General features: G+C 47.9%; 1 long non-coding RNA gene across 1 annotated transcript; it reads right to left on the bottom strand.

Annotated features, from left to right (window-relative positions):
- Positions 1-7,708: 7,708 nt before the first annotated feature.
- LOC144118347 (uncharacterized) lies at positions 7,709-14,654 on the bottom strand. The gene is made up of 6 exons (XR_013312016.1): positions 14,490-14,654; positions 12,021-12,097; positions 10,266-10,304; positions 10,092-10,115; positions 8,997-9,017; positions 7,709-7,820 (listed from the first exon to the last, which is right to left on the bottom strand). It is a non-coding gene; the product is annotated as an uncharacterized LOC144118347 (long non-coding RNA).
- Positions 14,655-20,737: the final 6,083 nt, after the last annotated feature.

Here is a 20,737-nt window from a genome sequence, read left to right as displayed (position 1 = left end):
ATGTTTCCAACAGCAACATGAGTTATGACTATAGGTACTGAGCAATGGCAGTTGCCGTGGACGTGCTTGGTATCAAACACAGGCCAATTCCAGAAAAGGTAGTTTGAAAGCCCTTTATGACCGAACATCCGCTTTTCGCGACCTTATATAGTTCACTGAAAGCTGTACTATAAGAAACCGTGAAACAGTGTCCTATACGAGAGCAGCATTGTATGTGCAGATTCACCCTAAAACATTCCAGCAAGAAACTAAAGCAAATGGGTAGTCGCTCACAAGTATAGTTCACACGCGGACTCCAGGAGAGGTCGTTGTCAGCTATAACACCATGTAACCTGCAAGTTTTGGTGTTTGAGGCCACGGTGATTAGCAAGCATGTCGTAGGAAGTGACTGGCTTGAATCGCCAAGAGGGGACGCTTAGCATGTTAAAATCGTTCGTTCAGGCAGCTTGTCTACTCATGAGCATGTAGATGGCAGGCAACAGAAGGCAGATTTCACTCTTTCGAATTCAGACCCGCAATGGACTCTTATTGCGATAAATACAGCTAGCCCTTGACCATACATTGGAGGACACACGCTCCACCTTATAAAGGGGATATGACAGCCTATTTTCACGCATACCCTGCTTATCGCCTTTAATTCCCAACAGGTTAAATTACAATTCCCCCAATTTTCAGTTGATTCTGTGCGGTAAATACTTTTAAACCGAATTTTTTTTGGTTTCTTTTGCGAACTGATTGCTGGTCTGGCAACCTCTGATCGCTGACGTCACGAGCGCATACACGCCACGCGTCGTCTGCTGCGAGCTGTTGAGGTGCTTGCATGCACGCCGTAGACAGAACTCGCTCGAAAAGTTTTTTTCTTTTAGCCTAGCGAAATAAAATGCATTTTCTGTGTTCTCTTTTGGGAAGCCTTCAACTTTGTACGCGGGCTGAGTGATCCTTGGGAAAGCGGACATGCTCATGGCGCCCACTTTTCGATTGTTGAAGAAACAGAAATCGATGGACCCCTGCTCTATTATTTAGGCTTAGAAGCATGATGTTCGTATGTTATGGGTGTGGTGTCTTTTGAGAAGTCAAGTGCTCCCGTATGTGAAAAGCGGCACGTGCCGTGCATGCCTTCGGCGATGTGCGCCGTGAAAGCCGCGGCGTTTTGTAGCTAGCTACCAAGTTCTTGTCCGCTATTCATCGCTCGATAATTAAACTCAAATTATCAAAATGTGTACTACACTAACCTTGAGGCACGAAAGGAGCAGAGAAAAGTGCTGAGTGCGACGACTTCCGCGCTGCATGTACGCGTTTGTTAGTCGAAGATATATTTCCTTCGACTCAGAGAACCTTTTTTGAAGGAACCAAGTCGTTTGCAAAACCCTACGTGACTCGAATGCTTTCACTGTTCGCACCGATGAATAGTCGCCGCCGTCTAAATGAGTGAGCACTTCGAAATAATATTACAGCATTTTGCTGTGCGTGCGCATTGTGCCCCAGGAGTGCGACGATTACAACTGCAGCCCCGCGCTGAGGTTGTTTACCTGGCTGTGCGCAGACAGTACTGCTCGTTTGTGCGGCATAAAACGCCAGGTGGGTTATCCTTATCTTAAATATTACGTACTCTTGCTCACAAATTGCACTTTCACTCATTTACACACCATGATAACACTGCGATAAGCGCCGATGATGCTATATCGCCTGCTTGGGAAACGCTTCGCGTAGGATACCGGCGCTTTCCGCTAATTGTATCTGCTTTCTCTTATACCACCAAAACTTAATTTTAGATCGGTTTAGCTAAAATACGTTCGGATATTACTTGAAATAATGAAAACAACCAGATTTGTTGTCCACAGTCGACGCCGACGGCTGCTGCCGGCTGCCTTCTGCACATGCTATGCAGACCGGGTCACATATATCGGCACTTCCCCCTTATTGTACCCGCGTCCTGCGATGTAGGCAGTCGTCGCTTTGAGGGCACTGTAGCCAAAGCTGCGCTCTACAGCTATTTGCAGGCGCTAAAACTTGCGAATTCGCCCTCCGCAATCGCCGAAATCGCACACACGAATCCTGCGTACTCGCTAGGCCTCGTCACGAAAGGGGCCGGCTGTCCATCGTCAACCAAAATTCAAGAATATGGCAAAAGTTCCTCAAAGTGTGAAGATATGATATGTAGCCACTTGTTTCGCTTTTTTCGATACGGATAAGGTACAAAAGCGCAGTTTTTCCGGCCGTCGCCTCACCGGGTGTGAAGCTTTCGCTCGGCCGCTCAAGCCCAGGCGACGGCGGCCAGCGGCACCGTCGTGCGGCGTTTTCTGCTCGTGTCGCTTGCCTCGCCGATCGGTTCTATGCGCAGGCACCGAATGAAAGCACATCTTCGCTGGGGCACGCACATCGCGTATGTCGTCGTGGCTAGCATGAGGTCCAATAAGTTTTAAAATTCTTAAGTTTATAGAATGTCATACCAACTAGTCCCCTATCACTCTCTTCTGGTTCCCACTAAGCTGACTCTTTAACATTACTACGATACGCGATCGTTGAACGTGCTCGCGTCGCCGTCGGTCTAGCGTGACAGACCAGTGCGTCAGCGACGGCATTTGCGTACCGATCAGCCCACCGATCGTCGATCGCCGTCGCATCGGCCTATAGTGTGACCGGACCCTACCTATGCCGAAGAAAAACTGCGTTACTGTTATTATCGCTTTTTCGGTACCAGTCATTCATATATGGGGGACGACTGCTACTTCTGTCGCCCGCGAAAGTACAGGGGGGAATGGGATCTCGCTGCACACATTGCAGCAACGAGAGCAGACGACGTTGCTCCGTGCATGTGCTTGTGACGTCAAGAGAGCTTTCAATATGGCGGTCGCTGCCGGTGGGAGGAGTCTCCCGGTCTCAATTTCGATCGTAATTTTTGGAAAATACAGCTCGTCCAGGGCAGCCAAATTTCGGAAATTGAATCATGAGCTCTTTCATTAGTTACTGAAGCAGAAAACTGCAATATGAAGAACGACCTTGTCATGGCCCCTTTAAGGATATGCAACGGTTAAGCGATGCGCCACTGACCACTGATCTCCACTAGGTGGCTGGATGTCGCATTCCGGCTTTCTGAAGTGGGCGCAAGTGAAGCCACCGGAAGTTGGATTGCATGTCCCGGAAGTTCGGTGTTTGCTGTGTATTTCAATGCAAAAAGTCGCGTCTTTCGCCCTTCCGTTCTCAGTTTTTCGCGTTGTTTTCGTGCAACGTCTGCTGTAATATCAAATGAATAAGCAAGCTGAATGTGATAAATGTGAGTATTGTTCGGGGAACACTGTAATTTCAGAGAAACCGAAGTAAACAGGCATGCATGTCTCACCATGCCGCGGCAAAGGGGTACGTGCATTAAACACTGTTTTCTGACCTGGTTCTTGTCTTCCGAGCGTAATTAAGAGAAGTAGTGGAATGACGATGAGCCTAGGTCATCTTGAAAACAAATTTTCGCGTACCAAAGAGCATGCAATGGCGCGGAAATCTTGACACTCGAAGAGCCACTCGTTATACAGCTACCGCAGTTTCAGTTTCGAATTGGTGGCGGACGATGTTTCTTCTCATCGATGGCGGTTGATGTTTATCGCTTTAGTGTGCCATTTACCTTCATGACGTGGTTTTAATCTAACTCTATAGCACAGCCACGTTTCATCTACACAGCACGAGAGAAAAGACTGACGAGAAAGACGAATGCAGCAGCGCATGTGACAAGCGCTGTTAGAAGTCAACTGCACCAAGCATCACAAATAAAAGCCCATTCAGGCAAAATTTGCGACAGTACGAAACAGTACTTGATACGCTCCGTCGAAAAAGCAGTACCATATACATTTTGGACACGCTAAGGTGAACCAGCAGAACGCCGACGGCACTTCGCCAGATTGTCGCCTCGCCCTAGCTCGCTCCGGTTCGGTCTAAACATAATTCGGTGAAATGTACGTTCACTGCAAAATCAGCTGCCTGGTGAAGGTTTCTGCCTATTCTTTCTTAAATTTATCCCCCATTTATGGTATAACTTGGGCTTAGAGAGCGACAACATTCATCACAACAAAGAGCAGAGTTGGCGACGCTAGCGCAACAGGACAACACAGTTGGGCAGACGAGGCTCCGTACGTACTGTGCGCAGCGACGTTCTGTCGTCTGCTAGTGTCGTCCCATAGCGGTGCAATGGACCCTTATTTTTGAAACGTCTTTCCCGAGAACTTTGCTGCCCTCCTCATGCAGTTGACGGCGCAACAGGTAGGCATTGTCATGAAAAAAAGACGAGAACGTCGAAACGACAAAATGCTAAGTGGAAAACGAAAACTAAAACTGAAAAACCGTGCTGAGGTCCGATTTCGTGCACTGCCAAAGGCTGACTTCCGGGACATTCCGCCCAACTTCCGGTGGCTTCACTTTCGAGCGCCCGATGCGGCATCCAGCCCCCTAGTGGAGATCAGTGCCACTGACCTGCGATGGCAGGTGCTGCCACAGGTGGGGCTTGGGACACTCAGGTTGCTCTTCCCAAGCAACCTGTCGTGACCAGTCATTAATTTAACGGCTACCGCCACGATAGGCAGTTTACTCACTAAGAATGGACCAACTAGCCGAGCAAACAGTTTTACCACGTGAGACCACGTGACAGCTATGACGGCACTACGCCGCCGCTGCCGCCGAAACCCAGCGCTCGCCTCTGTTTCTGTAGGCCGTCAGCGTTCATTGTGTTCATTGGCTTTGGCGTTCACAACGTTCTAGACTACTCCGGTGATTTTGAGGAAAGGAACAGCGCATAACTGGCTCCCTGGGTCAGTGGACGCATCAATCGCGCTTTGAGGTACGTGGTGGTGGTGAGAGAGTGATTTGGACTGCATGCATTAGCGCTGACAACATTGCGGCAGACACACGGCACTACAGCAATGGGCCGAAATTGTTGGGACGTAGGTTGGTCTCCTTGGAGCTCCGCCACGGCGAAATCGCAATTTCGCGGCCTGTAAAGCTTTCGCTTTAAAATATGAAACTGGTTTTATAACTTGCACCCGCAGCGATGGCTAAGTGGTTAAGGCACTCACCTACTGAGCCGGAGCACCCAGGTTCGAACCCGATCGCGGCGGCTGCGTTTCGATGGAGGCGAAACGCAAAAGGCGCCCGTGTGCTGTGCGATGTCAGTGCACGTTAAAGATCCCCATGTGGTCGAAATTATTCCGGGGCCCTCCACTACGGCACCTCTTTCTTCCTTTCTTCTTTCACTCCCTCCTTTATCCCTTCCGTTGCGGCGCCGTTCGGGTGTCCACCGAGATGTGAGACAATCACTGCCCCATTTCCTTTCCTCAAAAACCCTCCCCAATTTACACATCCTTACCAAAATGCTCCCGAACCAATACAGGGACATCTGCCCATGGTGCGGTGCAACACCCACCCTATACCATATTATTTGGGAATGTGACAGAAATAAAGCATTCCATGGCTCAGAAAATCCGAGTGCGGAGCAGTGGGAGAGTGTGCTCTCCAGCGGCAACCCAAAGAGGATTGGTCATCCATGCCCAGCGAGCGGCCAAACTCAGCGGTGCCCTGGAATAGGGGCGCCGACCTCTGGAAGACGGAGGGAGACATCTTGAAGATGAAGACCCTGTCTGACCGAAAGACCTTGTTAGAGCAATAAAGGGTATTCTATCCTATCCCATCCTATCCTCAAAAACCAATTTTCAGTTTGGAAGTTGAACAGCACCACTCAATGGCATTTGTTCTAAGAGTTTAATCGGAGTAATTTTTGCTTTGTGAGAGAAAATAATTTCGCAAGTTGAGAAGCAACGCCCTACGGCCGCGTTGCTTCATGCCTGATCTTCACTTCGCGGTCTTCACTCACTTCGCCGTCGTGCTCGACTGCGCTTACCGTGAACCATTTATATAATCTAAAAATTTTGGTGACGGACGTCCTATTTGTTCTCTTTACCGGTAAAGGACAGCTAGCACAATATTTATTTCTTATGGGTTGTTCTAAACGGCGAATTGCGTGTTGTGACAGGTATAAGCGCTCGAATGTCCAGTAGATATATGACAGCGCTTCAGAGGTCGGCGCAGAAGCGCATACGGTGCTAATGCTATATAGTGATAGCCGGTTGCGTATATTATCAGCAGACAGAGGTGAGAGATTACGCCGATGTTTACCAAGTGCGGAGCGAATGTGCATGTGGAATGCGTATCTCTGCTGGGTCGCGTCGTCTGGATGGATGGATGGAAGGTAGGAGCGTCTCCTTTGAAACGGGGTGATGGCAGTTGCCACCGTGCTCAGCTTCTCTTCCTTTTATTTTTGTTTAACTGTGTTGTAAGTTATTAAAATTCGCCATTTTCTTTAAATACGTCTTCCGACACTTTTAACCTTGTGTCACCTCTCTGCTTTCCGCCGCCGCTTGCATGCCCCCTGGTGCCTGTGGTGCTGACTGCGCGCAACCGGAAGTAAACACACCTACCTGTGTCATTTGTGGAAGTGTGGAGATGTAAGACCTAACGAACTTCTCTTTGCAGCGCCTCCAAAGTCGCGAAGGTTGAACTCCATGTGCGCGTAGCAAGCAGCATGATGGGACTACGTTTGGCTTGACTTTAATCATGGACCTACAGCGATGACCACCGCACCTTTAATCAGAATCGACTGGGAACGTCCGACGTCTTTACACACTTCGTTTCGTGAAATCCTAAAACACGAACCATTGCCGATTTGAACGGAGGTCGTAAGCAATTTGTAAAGCGTGAGACCACTAGGGCTGAATGTCGCTCAGGCTGACGTGTGCTACCGTGAGCTTCCTTCCCCTAACACGTTTGAGTCCGGAGGACCAGCATGAGACAAGCATGCAGACAGGATACGGTGCGTACGTATATACCGCCTAGGGTGTTTCACGTCATCTCCTTTGAATGCATGCATGTGTCCCGCTGCGGAGCTGGTAAGACCAGATTAACCACAGTACAACAGACGACACGTGCACACAAAACTGATATTAAGCACTCTCAGCGACTCAGCCTCCAAAGCTTACCGCGAACGACGGCTATTCCCAAAAGCAGGGGCTCATCTTCCACGTCCAATGAAGCCAGACCCGCATTCAACCACGCAATGCGCCCTGATATAAATATAAATATTCGCGAAATTTCCAGAACTTCGTGGGGGCGCTGAGTGTAGCCACCGCCAGCCGCGCGAGGCTACACCGCTCGGCCCCGATCTTCCCGATCGTTCACGGAGCTTCAGTCAGCGCCGCCAGGGTCACCAAGGCAGGAGGTCCAGGGCAACGCGCTTGTGCAGGAGAGGCGTGCTCGCGGGTGCACCCGCCTTCGAGAGGACTCGAGAAGGCCCTTCATGTACTGGTCGAGACCTGGTAGACGGCCACGGTAATGAAAAGGTCCGGACTGGAAGCCAAACGATCAATAAAATTTATTCTCTCTCTCTCCCTTCAGTCTTCTCTGGCGAACGTGCCGAAAACGCATGGCGTTAACCATCTTTTAAACTTCCATGCCGAGCCACTGGCTTCTTGTAAACAGCGGAGTGAACGGGCTGACTGTGTGTAATGAGATGAGTTTAAGCATGAGAAGAGTTAAAAATCCGCAGCGTAACTAATGCCCATGTTTCACTGATGTCCCAAAATAGTGACTTCATAGTGAGTTTATTCTATCGATTTCTCCCATTTTGGCATGCATGCATGTGCACTCCATGAAGACAAAGACGCTGGAAGTTTTGTGGCTGATAGCCTAAACTTTTATTTGTAGCTGCCGTCACTATACATCCGTGATCGGCAAGGTGAAACCGTCTCTTGGTCTTAACTTTTGCTGTGGAGCTTAACTGCACAATCCTGTAATAAAAAAAAATAGAAAGTAAAGTTAGAAATATAACTTGCAAGAGTGGCAGATCGGGCTAGTTGGTAATTTTCCATAATGCGATACAGCGCGAATAAAGACGGGGACGAAGCCTGTGGTGTCTTGTCTCGCTTCGTCCCCGTCTTTATTCGCGCTGTATCGCATTATGGTAAAGTTAGAAGACGGTGCGCCTTGGTTTGGGATAACACAATAACAAAAATATGGCGACATGTTTCCCATTTCAGTGTTATCAAATAAAGAAACTGGTTGATATTCAATACGAATGTATGGATCATATACAGACACACAGCAGTCTCATTACATACACGCGTGAGACGACATGCCCAGGACTTAGGCTAGCCATCCGTGTTGCGTATTAACAAGTCGTAGGCGGTTCAGCATGCGTTCTTTCCTTTACGAGATTTAATACACCCTAGCGCTGTCCTCTATCTTCTAGCTATTTGAGAAACAGTGTGGGTCTGAAAACAAACGCGGGTTAATGACATCCTAGTAGAAATCCAGAAGAAGAAACGCGCTTGGGAAGAGCATTTAATGCGTGGGCAAAATGACCGGTGGTCGTTAGTGGTAGCGGACTGGATTCCAAGGGAAGCAGGGGGCGGCAGAAGATTAGGTGGGCGGATGAGATTAGGAAGTTTGCAGGCATAGGGCGGGCGCAGCTGCAAAGGACAGGGTTAATTGGAGAGACATGGAAGAGGCATTTGTCCTGCAGTGTACGTAGAGAGGCTGATGACGACGACGATGATGATGACGATGATGAAATGGTAAAAAACGCTCCGAAATGCTCGCGAAGGGTTTTAACGTCTTAAATATTATTGAATAAAAGTGAAAAACGTATGATCACAACAAAACAAAACAAAAAGAACACCTGGTTGTCTCCGCAGTTTTTTTTTTCTTTAGTGCACAATTTCCCACCTGGCTCTACAGGCGAGAATGAACTTCACGGCTAGACACGAGTTCCCTAGGCAAGGGAGATAAAGTAACATCAATATCGAAATACTGTGCTTTTTTTTTTTCAACCGGGAAAGCGCTGTTTTACAGAGTCGGTGAGGGGAACAGCTGATCATGACTGAAAAGTAATATGTATTGAATACCGTCACCCGAAGTTCTTATTTTAAGCGCAGAAAAGGAATGAGGAACGTGGAATACATTACCGCTTCTTTGTCGCTGAGTTTCTTCAAAAGGAATCCAAAAAAGAGAGAGAGAAAAAAAGAATGATTAGACTACGCCATTTTTCTGAAAGTCAAGGTCAGCTCGTCACAAAGCCCTATTCCAAATTTCTGTAAAAATACCTTTATGTATATAATTTACTGCTCCCAAATTATTCGTACTCTTGCCTTTCTGTTTCCTCGTAACTAATGTAGCACGTATTCATTCAAAGGCTGGCATCAAAATTTTTGCCGGGAAATTTAGTGTCAAATTCAAATTTCTTTTTTTACCTTCTGCCAGCTCATCCCCATCTGCATAATTTTCCTTTTCGCTGTGGCAGCTGGAAATAGCATGCTACGCCCGACTTATGAGCCCCGGAGAGAATATGCTGGTACAATCTAACGAACAGAACTGAATTATGCTCTTATCGTAAGTCTACTCCGTTTTAATTCATTTGCTAGAATCTCCAGCAGCGGCGTGAAATCTCGTACCAACAAGTCGGTAACGAATACAGTTAAAAGAAAACCATCGTAATGCTGAGTGAACGGTACCTCGATTGGAATGCCCTGAAGTTTGTTTTGCGGGTTAGGATTACTTCGCAAATAAATCCAAATGTTTCAAAGCTAGCAGTGAGCATATGGGGCTCATCCTTGTACGCGAGGTTTAATTTCAAGCCTGAATTGATCTAATCAACGAAAACGAAATTCTAACGATATATAAGTGACATTACTTCTCCACATGTCTAATACGGCAGTAACAACTACAAGCTGTCTTTTACGGTACATTTCAACAGGAAGTGAGAATTCAGTTATTCATAGCCGGAAGCACGACGATAACCCATGCTAAGCAACCTTTTTAACGACGGTTTTTTTATTTTTTGTTTTGTCTACACGGGGAATTTTCGCAGGGAGCGGACATGTGAAATTTCTGAGCTTTAAATCCGCATTACCCTTCTTCCTAGAAACAGTATCGCGCGTGCAAAACAAATTAAGCCGATTTAGCTCCTACAGTTAATTTAAGACAAGTACATAGTTCGGACTTCGATATTAATTTGATAAAAATAATAATAAAGCGTGCTAACAAGACTGAAAGTTACTTACCATGCTGCTGAAGACGCAGTTTTTCTGTTGAGTAAAAAAATTGCTTATGCAACATGTCATAGCAGGTGCTTCGAGACAAACACGATAGAAACCTCAAAATTGACTGTTTAACAAGCAGTGTTCGGTTTCTTTCCAAACAGCTCGGTCTCACGCATACGGGAAAGGGATACTCACCACCTCGTCCTCAGTCTTGTCCTTGCATTCGTTGTACGCCTGGAGAAAGAGGAGGATTGGCTCCAAGAGATACATGTGGCAAGACAACCTGAATCACGTGACAGCTCAGAACGCATTCTCGCTGGTCATCGAGAGTTTTGGATTACGACATACTACGACGGCAGCGGCAAAGTCATACACCCCAGAAAAGCCCCTTGCACAGCCACTGCAGTGAAGGTGCGCTGCCGGAAACATTATCATGCACATGACTGTGTTAGATCCCCAGGTGGTCGAAATTATTTCGGAGCCCTCCACTACGGTACCACTTTCTTCCTTTCTTCTCTTACTCCCTCCTTTATCTCTTCCATTACGGCGTGGTTCAGGTGTCCAACAATATATGAGACAGATACTGCGCCATTTCTTTTACCCAAAAAACAATTATTATTATTATTATTAAGACTGTCCTACCGACCACACAGACGGCTGCCCCTAGGGAAACTCGTAGTGTGGTGGCTTAGAGGAGAGATGGAGGCGGAAGCGAGGGGGAGGGAGGGGGTTTCAGGGGGTGAATTCAAAAATTGCGCAGTGGCACTTCTCCTTAGAAAGACGAAATAAATGAAAATGAGAAAAAAATCAGCCAGGGTGTCTGGTATATATACGAGCTACATTATCAGGAAACGTCGTCCCGCAGAAGACAGCGGTCGGCTAATTTTTGTGCGCCCCGCCAAATTTATGGAGTAGGGTGGCGGCCGCCACCACTCGCCTCCACTATAGGCGCCGTCACTGGCTGCCCCTAGGCCTACTGAGGTTCACGGCAGCTGGATACGGCATCGACCAGAACAGGACTAATTAATGGTAACCTTGGAGGAACAGGGCTACATATGTCAGTTCCGGATCATAGATTTCTTTCGATAACCTCTCGTCCACCGCTGAAATGTCGCCGCGAGTGCCGGGTTCGTGACAAAATTTTCGGGGTCTTTGGGACTGCATGCGAAGTACCAGAGAAGTAGCGCCTTCAAAATGGACGCTAGAAAATGCCCATGCGCATCTGTCATATCGCCATTATTGTCAGCTCATTTAAGGGATCGCTCAGTGCGCGCTGCGACGTTCTCAATTAAAGCCGCCTCAGGCAAATGCCAGTGTAATGTAGAGATAGGCGCTGCTTCATGAACACTCATTTCAAAACAAAGAAAAAAATTCCGGTAAGGGCGAAATGAAGTTTTGAAAGGGTGCATCGGAAATAAGAAATGTTCTGATCACTAAGGCTCGTAGCCTCAACGCCCTGCTGCGGCTCAGCGCATGTGCAGCTATCCTGCATGATGACGCCGACAACGCCGACGAGAAAGCCAGGGATGGGCGGCTAACAGCTATCGCTGTAAAACTGGAGGGTTGTCCTTATTGTCCCATAAGAAACAGCACGTGGACGAAACAAGACTGGCAAGGCTTACTTGCACCACAGCGCATAACAATGCCCAGATGTAGCTTTGAAACCTGTCCCTCCCTTCGTCTTTCTTTCATTTTTTACAGCGATAGCTGTTAGTCGCCCGTCCCTGGCTTTCTCGTCGCCGTTGTTGTCGTTGGCGTCGGGCTAGCGCTGCTAGCGCCCTGCACCGCAGGGGTGCATCACGTGAGCACTACACCAGTGCGTCAGCAAATTATCTCCACAACTAAACGCTTAAACAGCTATCGCTGAAAATCGCGTTACACAGTCGTAACCGTCCTGTGATTTGTTTCTTTTTAGGTCTGGGGGAACCGGAGCAAGCATCGTGGCTTTACCTTCTGCACGCGCTGCATCTTGGCGTTGTCATCTGATCCTTCCAGGCAGGAGAAGTACTTCTTCACTCTACCCGCCACTGTTAGGAAGGAGGGTGGGAGGGAGTGAAAGGAACATTTGATGAGTAATGTGCCGTTGCCTGTCAGTCATAAGAATCGGTCCCCATGTCTGAATCTTTCCCTGGCGATTTTGATCACTCTCCGTGTTACGTAAGCACGTCAGCGGTCGCTTCGACCGTTGCGACGAATGCTTTTCTTTCAGAAGCCTAAAAGCTTCTGCGCCCCTGCATGAGCGTACTCGTGACTTGCGAGTCTAAGAGAGGGGATGCAATAGCGGAGGCGTGGTGTCGCTTCAGCCGATAACAAAAAAGAGATTAAGAATAGAATAAAAATGTTATATTATACCGGCCCTGAATGCTAGTAAGACTGACACCTATCGCAGGTATACATGAGGATTTCAAACGCGTCCAAGGCATTGCGATATGACCTCGAAAGCGAGACCAAGGCAGACGGAAGCAAGAATATGTACGGTCATGCATATCGTTGAAGGAAGAGGAAAGAAGCAGGGAAGTTGCTTTTTAAGCGAGTTTTTCGCGTAATTATTACCTGCACAATCCCGATAAGGGTATTCAAAAAATAGTGTACCTGCAGAAACGTGTTCACGGCAAGGTGGTAACAAACATCATTGCCTTTATCTCCATTTCGGGCAAATTTAGACGCACGCTTGTCGCAAGTTATACAAAAACTGGTTTTAGAGGATTGTGCCTTGCAGTGTTCTCGGCTATTGATAGGCTATTGATAGGCCATTGATTGGCACGGTGAGGCAGTATACCCTTGCTCTGTTTGATTCATCTCGTCTTGTTTGCAACGAAACATCGAGGACCTTGCAACACCTTGTGACCGGGTCTAAAAAACCCAGGCTTGGTGCTCGGCTTCTGTAAGTGAAATGCGAGGGAAATTAGGCTTTTAACCTTGTGCAGAGCAAAAAAAATTCACAGGGTCACCTAATTACGTTATGGGTTGGTAATGCAAAATCATTAGAAGCTGTTGATTCCTCTACACCGTGCTTTGTCATTCTTTTATGGTTGTACGTTTGCGGGCCCCTACACATATCTGTAGACACACAAGCAGAAAACTCTTTGGGTCATCTAGCTGGTGGTTCGATATTTCCCGGTAGGTGTCTAGAGGTGGCGACATGGACGCAGTGAAGATACATCAAATATATATAGTTGTAATTTTCGGTCTGGTGACGTCACTTCAGCTTCTGGTAACTATATGACCGACGCATTTTTTCCTCCGATGAGGCATCTAATGCTGCCGCGTTGAAAACACGTTAGTCACTGCGCTCTTTGGTCCAGCTGCCTCTAATTAAGATCAACTAACTGTCATCGTAAACCAGCCTAGGGCAAGCGAGTCCCTTCCTTGAAGTATGTTCGAGGTTCCCGGCATACTTCAATGGAAATAATAAAGCTTGTGTGCCTAATAAAACTATCGGCTCGCTTTCATCAAACGTCACGAACATTCAGCGTCAGTTTGCGAAAGGCTGGAACCACGTACAGCGAGCTGAATGGCGGAGAAAGAAAGGCGTTATGCACTAAACAGAAACCTACTAGAGGAGAGGAAAAGTATTGGAAGGGGTGAAAGGCAATGTTCGCTTGAATTTGCAACTCCACTGATACATAACTACCCTGCAGAACTTTCGCATGCTGATATATGTTACGCGATGATGCTCCTTCATATCTGAGAGATCCCACAGCTTGAGGCTTGCGATGTACCTAAAACCTTCGGCTGCAGAACACAATATTCTGCGTCTCGGATATACTAGGGAAATACTGCACGATACGCAGGCCGTATCACTCTAAACATGAAAATACCTAAATGGGAGTAATCTACATGTCCTCTAGCACATACCCTTTATGGCGCTAGAGGACAGTTTACTCTCTTTCTGCTCCTTTCTGTTTAGGGTGTGTGTGCGGCAAAACCCACACACAGGAAGGACTTCACCTCGGCTTCCTGGTGTGCGCTATGGCAACTTTGGCGCTTATTAGAGAGCATAAAATACAATCTTCACTGTCATGAGCTGAAACAAGTAGCAGCAGTGTGTGCATTGCGTAAACCGAATACCCGCCATGGTGACTCAGCGATGTCGCGTCCGGCTGTTGATCCCACGGTCGCGGGGTCGAACCCGACCGCGGCGGCCATCTTTCGACATAGGCGAAATGCAAACACCCCCTCTCAGTTGCACGATGTCAGCACGCTTGAAATATGCCCAGGTGATCTAAATTAATCCGGAGCACTCCATTGCAGCACCGTTTATAGCCCAATTGTCGCTCCGGGACGTTAAACCCCACGATTTACAATTTCAAATGCATGCATGAAGTACGGAATGCCTATTCCTACATCAATAAGGTTATCCTTATCAAAAACACTTTCGGATTTTATCCCATCGCAGATTACAACAACCGTCCCCACCTTCTGGAGGAATGTCGCCGCCCTCCACGACAGTCCGGGCAACCAGCAGAAGCACAGCTGTGGTCGCGAGAAAAATCGCCGAGTTCATGCTGTTGGCCGCAGGATATGCTACACACAGCAACGACTTGAGCCTGCGGCGAACGTGACCGAAACAGCGGCGGAGTCACGAATCGAGTGTTTCAGGGTTTGCTAAACAACCGCTTCCCTTTTAAAGACAGCCGCGACTTGAAGAGGCGACGCACCTGTCCACTGGTGTTTCGTGACAAATGCACACACAAGGCCTCGCCGGCTTATTTGGGCAGACGTAGCGTGCGAATTGCACACGACATGGCTTTCCGATGGGCCTCACTCACGCTGTATTTGTATCGACAACAAGCGTCGTTTATACAGCGCTGAAACAAAAACAAAATGCGCGATGTCACCAAAACATTGTCACACACGTTAGGCCTAAAAGGGAAACAAAACGTGACGGCACAAGCGTAGTGATGTCTGCACTGCGGAGCCACGAACACGGACATGAGGAGCAAAACTACGAGGCGTAGAGAGAAATTGAAGTGACGAGCTGGTTCCGCAGGTTGGTTCGCCTGAACGGTCACGTTAGGGCGGTCTTCAAGGCCAGCGTCGCGTGCGCAGACCAGGGTGCCACATGGCTTTGCGTGTAGGGAAGGAGTCTTCGAAGCAACACAAAAGTTCCAAATGACCGCGAAAGCGCTCACGTGGCTGAGCAAACGCTTTGCATGTAACGTCTGCTGCAGTGTGTTGGCAGCTGTTGGCGCCTTGGACTCACGTACACGAGCGGTGTGCTTCCGTAGCACCGCAGATTGTATTTGAGCGTGCAAGCATTCGAGGACCAAAGAGGGACCCGAGAAAGCTTTTTTTGCCGTTATGCTTTGGAGCTGCGAGTGGGGATGGGACGTTCACTGGGGTAAAAAGCGCCAGCGAAAAGGACGGCTTGCCTCCGTCCTGAAGTGCATAGCGACGTAGCGTAGCCTCTGGGGATACGCGCAGAAAAATCGACGCCCACCATTTCCTTCCTCCATGGTGTGGTCCACGCACCATGCCCGGTCTGGAGAGGAACGCGCCGCCGGGCTCCGGACCTTGGTCGCCAGGGCGCGATCGGCGCTAAACGCCATTGGGGCTCCGGATTAGGAGCTCCACATAGGTTTGTGAGGGCCTCGACCAATAGGACATGGGCCCAAACACCTCCTTGTACTATAGTTAATGTTTACCACCACCACCTCGAGCCCAGCTATCCCACGCACGTAGCACTTGAAAAATCGGCCGGTCGTGGAGAAACACCCATATTTCGTTTTTGGTCTTTTCTGGCTTATTAAAACTAAAGCTCCGTTTTCGGTAAGAGTGGTCTCTCTGCGACTAAAACGCGGTACGTTATCGGTACAGGTTTATATTTGTCCTCCGAGTCCCTTCAAGGGTGGTTTGTGATGTCTAAAACGCACTTTCAACCCTGAAAAACAGCATTTATCAGAAAACACCCATAGAAAAAGGACATTTACTAAAATAGACACCCCTTTTAACCCTTTCTATGCTAAAAGCTTTGCATAACAATTTTGTAGAAATGTGGTCCCGTGAATTAGGAGGAGCAAAAGAATACATTTAGCGCAGTTACCAACCTCATGCGTAAATCAGCGGTGCTAAAAAAAAGCGAACCATATATGACTGCTGATCGAGGGGCGTGGCCACTCTGAAAATCTGGGACAAAAATGACCCCGGGTGCCATTCAGGGCAACGTAAAGAATATTTATTGGGAATGAAGTGCTGTCTTGGCTCTCCTTTAACTGATAAGTCTCTGCATGTTGTAAGCAAGTCTCTTTCGTGAAAAGGTGCAAAGTAGTGTGAATGCACAGTGGGACATGTTTCACGCTCGTGGTTGGCACGTGCTCCCTTCAGGTAGCGTAGCGCTAGCGGCATCTTTTCCTTGATAAGCTTTGGGCGGTGGGGGGGTGTTAGTACACAGTCAGCGCTGCATTTTTGTCCTTGCTGATACGCCAACCTTTTCTCGCTGCCTAAATGTGTTCCTGTTGACTAGCCGGCAGCCCAGCAGCAATCGAAACCACATGCAGATTGTTTGCTGCTGGGCATCGATTCACGTGTGAGCCTGTATATGCCAGTATTGATGTTAAAAACGGGAAATAGAGAAACTTACCCGGCATGCATGAGCTGAAGGTTTCCAGGCCAAAACTCGCATGTTTTTGCCATGCTTACTCAAGCTGCTCTTGATCCTGTAGAAACTATATAAAAAGTTTTTTTTTTTTATTCATGTGGTGGCAGCACCCTACACACAGGTTTAGAATGCACCTGAGCTTTCCGGCAGGCGCTAAAAGGCAGCCCAAAAAGTATATTAAATTTGACCCTTCGCGCCACAAAGGGTTAAAGGGTGTTTTAAAAAACTGAAATTGTTTTTTTTTGGAAAAGAAATGGCACAGTGTCTCCCAGTCAAAAAACCAATGGTCCAATTGGAAAATTTTCAATTGAAACCAACTGGTCGAAAACAAATTGCGTTTTTTTGCCACCCATTGGGCTCGACGAATTGAGCCCAACTCGTGCTTCCAGTTAGAAATAGTTGGCCACCCAGGCAGACCAAATGGCCCACCAATTGAACTCAAATGGCTTACCTATTCAAGTCAAATGGTTTGAACTGGCCAGGCAAAAAAAAAAATTAGAATTAAATTTGGAACCAATTGGCTTTGCTTCTAGACTACTGCGGGACTGCTGCCAACATTTCTACAATGGAATTGAAAATACAATTTCACGTTTTTATCAAAATCAAGCGAGACAAACAAGCATGCATTACACACAGGAACACTATACCAACATAAGTTCTCAATATATGCCCACAGAACACACTTTTGCAGTCACTTAACGTACCCCACTCATGAGACCCTCTTGCTGAAGCCAGCGCAGTTGACCATTAAGCAAAGTTATCTAATTTGAGAATGGTGATGGTGGAAATGATGGAAACAATTCAAGAGATTAAGCTACTAATACCTCTTCTACAAGAACCTAACTAGTCTAGTGTTCTGTCTTATAGGCAGCTAATATATATGTATACACACACAGATCTCAGCGAAAAGCACCATAGACTTCCACTTAGATTTTCCAATCGAATCGCCCAAATAGAACCAACTGGAGCTTCCAAATTGGGAGATCAGATTCCAATTGTTTTTCTGGGAGATCCAATTGGTTTCAAATGCTTCCGAACTGGGAGTGCCGAAACGAAATGGAATCTCACGAATCAGTTCGGTAATCCAACTGCAAACATAGAATCAACTGGAATGCCCATTTGGTACTAGGGAAACTAAATGGACTACCCATTTGGATTCATAAGTCCAATCGGCTGACCAATTGGGTCCAATTGGAACCAATGGTATGCCGAAATGGACAGATTTGTTGTTTTTATTTTGTTTTTGTTTTACTGGGCTCACATCTGGGTAGACACCCGAACCGCGCCATAAAGGAAGAGAGGAAGGTAAGAGTGAAAGAAGAGAGAGGTGCCGTAGTGGAGGGACGGGCGCCTTTGCGTTTCGCCTCCACCGAAACGCGGCTGCTGCGGTCAGGTTCGAACCAGAGAACTACGCCTCAGTAGCCGAGCGCTCTAACAACTGAGTAACCGCGACGGGCAATGGTTACGCAAAGGGGGAAAGATTACCGTTATATGCACTGCTTTGGAAGCTGCTGGCCACCCCCATTTGTGTCCTTTTTTGAGGCATTAACAAAATTCAGAAGACCTTTTCTTCCGGCTTCCATGAAGCCCGCCCAACCAGCAATACAGTCCAGCCTGCTTATAACGAACATGAGCGTGACGCGGCGTCCATTCGTTATATCCCGAAGTTCGTAGTAAGTGTACCACAGCTTTAAAGACAGTTGCTTGTCAAAACACAATTTTTTTTTCTTTGCGAAAAAGTCTGCGATGGACGTCTGTTTTTGCAGCGCAGATCCGATGAGGGAGGTTTCCAGTTTATTTAAACCAGAAGCGTGCTCTTCGCCGAGACCCCTAGCATAGGCAAGTTTGCTGAGGCTCTCTATGTAGCCCATTGCTACAGGCGCGCTTATGGGTGCTGGCTCCGAAGTTTCATCCTGGTTCCTCCGCGTCACTCTCGTCCCGCACTTCAGAAACGATGCCCTCGTCCGTACACGGTTCCGCGGTGTCGGCGTCGTCATCGACAGAAATAAAATCATTACAACCAATATCATGACCCCCCCCCTGTCGGAGTCAACGACGCGCTGCCACAAATCGCGGCCGGGCTGGTCATCTTCCAAATCATCAGGCTCGGCCCCAGACACTGTTGACGAAGGCGGCCTGCAGAAGCAGTTTCGCACGCAAGTGGCCGTCACCTCCTACTAGGTCGCTTTCATCATTTCTGCCGCTGAATATAATGGAAATGGGCACGGTGTTCCAGTCCGCCATCCCAAATTGCAACCAGGGCCCGAGATTTGAACGAAGCCAACGAAACGTCGGCACCGCAACAAGAGTGACAAAAGTACGCGATGGGGTAGACGTGAAACGTGCCCAGGCGGCAATCAGGCCAATCAAGCTAAAGATATACAGACGCACAGCGCCAGCAGAGAGACCAATGAGGGGCGTCCGTGAGCGTCAGTGCAGCCACCTTTTGGCTCCCACGGAAGAGCCCACGGAAGAGCGGCACGAAACGGGGCGGGAAGTTCGCCTGCCATGAGGCTCGGGAAAACATGCCGCGCGCCGGGCGCACTAAGGGGTCGGAGCCAGGTTATCTCGCATCGCGGCGCCGGGTTTACGCCGTCCGTTCGCTGTAACTGATCAGCAGGGCTTAATGGCATTCGTTATACGTGTGATTTTGTGCCACTGAAACAACGTATATTTTGACGGTCGCGCAGGTCTCGTTCGTTACAAGCGAAAGTTCGTCTTAAGTGGGGCCGTTATATGTGGGCTCGACTGTATTTACAAAGACTTCACGGGAATTTGGAGCAAAAAAATTTCTGAGGATACCGAACACAAAACTACACTCGTGTTACAAAATAGCACGAAGAGTGCGAAACAGCAGTGCATGAGCTCACAGCTGAGTCAGAGATGCATAGACGATATGCAAGTACGACTGCACTCATCACTGTGCAATTAAAGAACTTATCAGAAGAACAATATTTATCGCCATACTGCATGTACGCCATTAGGAACGAACACTGGCTTTATACCGTTGTCTGCATTGCGGGCGCAGCACGCCAGACTTACGAATGGAGCACTTGGCGAGCCACTGCCAGCATTGCCATATAGCACAAGTTAAAGAAGTTAAGTGTTGGACGAAAACTCGCCTGGTTGGGGGGGGGGGGAGGGGGGTCTTTTGTGTATTCGTTTCTATGCTGTGGTTGGTGTCTGCAATATCATGTTTTACAGCACAAGTTGTGAAAAACAGCCATGCAGGTTGGCTCCAAATTTAAATGATTGTGAGCACCGAAAAATCAGCGTGAAGGCATGGCTTCTTGACCTTGCCTTTGTCGCTCAGGGGTAAACTATTGTTTAACATTTGCTATGAGACATACTTCACCCAGCCTTAGTGAAAGGCTGTTTGTCGTGTGGCGTGAAATATGAAGTGTCGGGAAAACAGCTGTTACGATGGACCAACTTCCTATCCAGAAGTCATGTGCGACATACGAAATCTTGCTTTTCATTGATAGCTGTGTATGGCTCAGCAAGAGCACAAAACTAGTACCTAACTAAACAAGCACTGAAAGGATTGGCCTGCTACCTTTGAGCACACAGAGACATGATGCCCCATCCCATCTTGTATCCGTTTAGGCCGAATGGTGAAAAATATAGGTTAGACGCCTTTTTCAAATGCCAGTGAGGCCAAGCGAGGTACACAGTCTTTGCCTGGCCTAAGCATTAATGCCAGGCTGTGTAGCTCTGCTCTGGATGAGGTGCATCATTTTTGGACAGGGACAGCTCTCATCTGATTTAAGTAAATGCTACACCAAGTGGCATTTTCTCACAGACCTTAAGCTACACGCTATCCCTCTGTCTCAGAACAGTGTTAGATGTACGGAGCAGAAAAAATACCTGAGGCAGCTGAAGAAGCCATTACACGCAGGCGGGCAAAAGTGTGGCAGGATTAAACAATACAGGGTGTACAAAACCCAAATGTCTTTTGCAGTGCCACTCAGGAACCGGACATATGCAAGGCACAATGATGCATCTGTGCAACAGATTTAATACTGCTTCAGTATTGCGCTGTCAAGGAACCCAGGAAGAAAAGACC

This window comes from Amblyomma americanum, chromosome 2 (assembly GCF_052857255.1).
Source record: "Amblyomma americanum isolate KBUSLIRL-KWMA chromosome 2, ASM5285725v1, whole genome shotgun sequence".
Lineage (NCBI taxonomy): Eukaryota > Metazoa > Arthropoda > Arachnida > Ixodida > Ixodidae > Amblyomma > Amblyomma americanum.
Note: the sequence above shows the minus strand (reverse complement) of the source record. Positions and strands in the feature narration are given on the sequence as shown.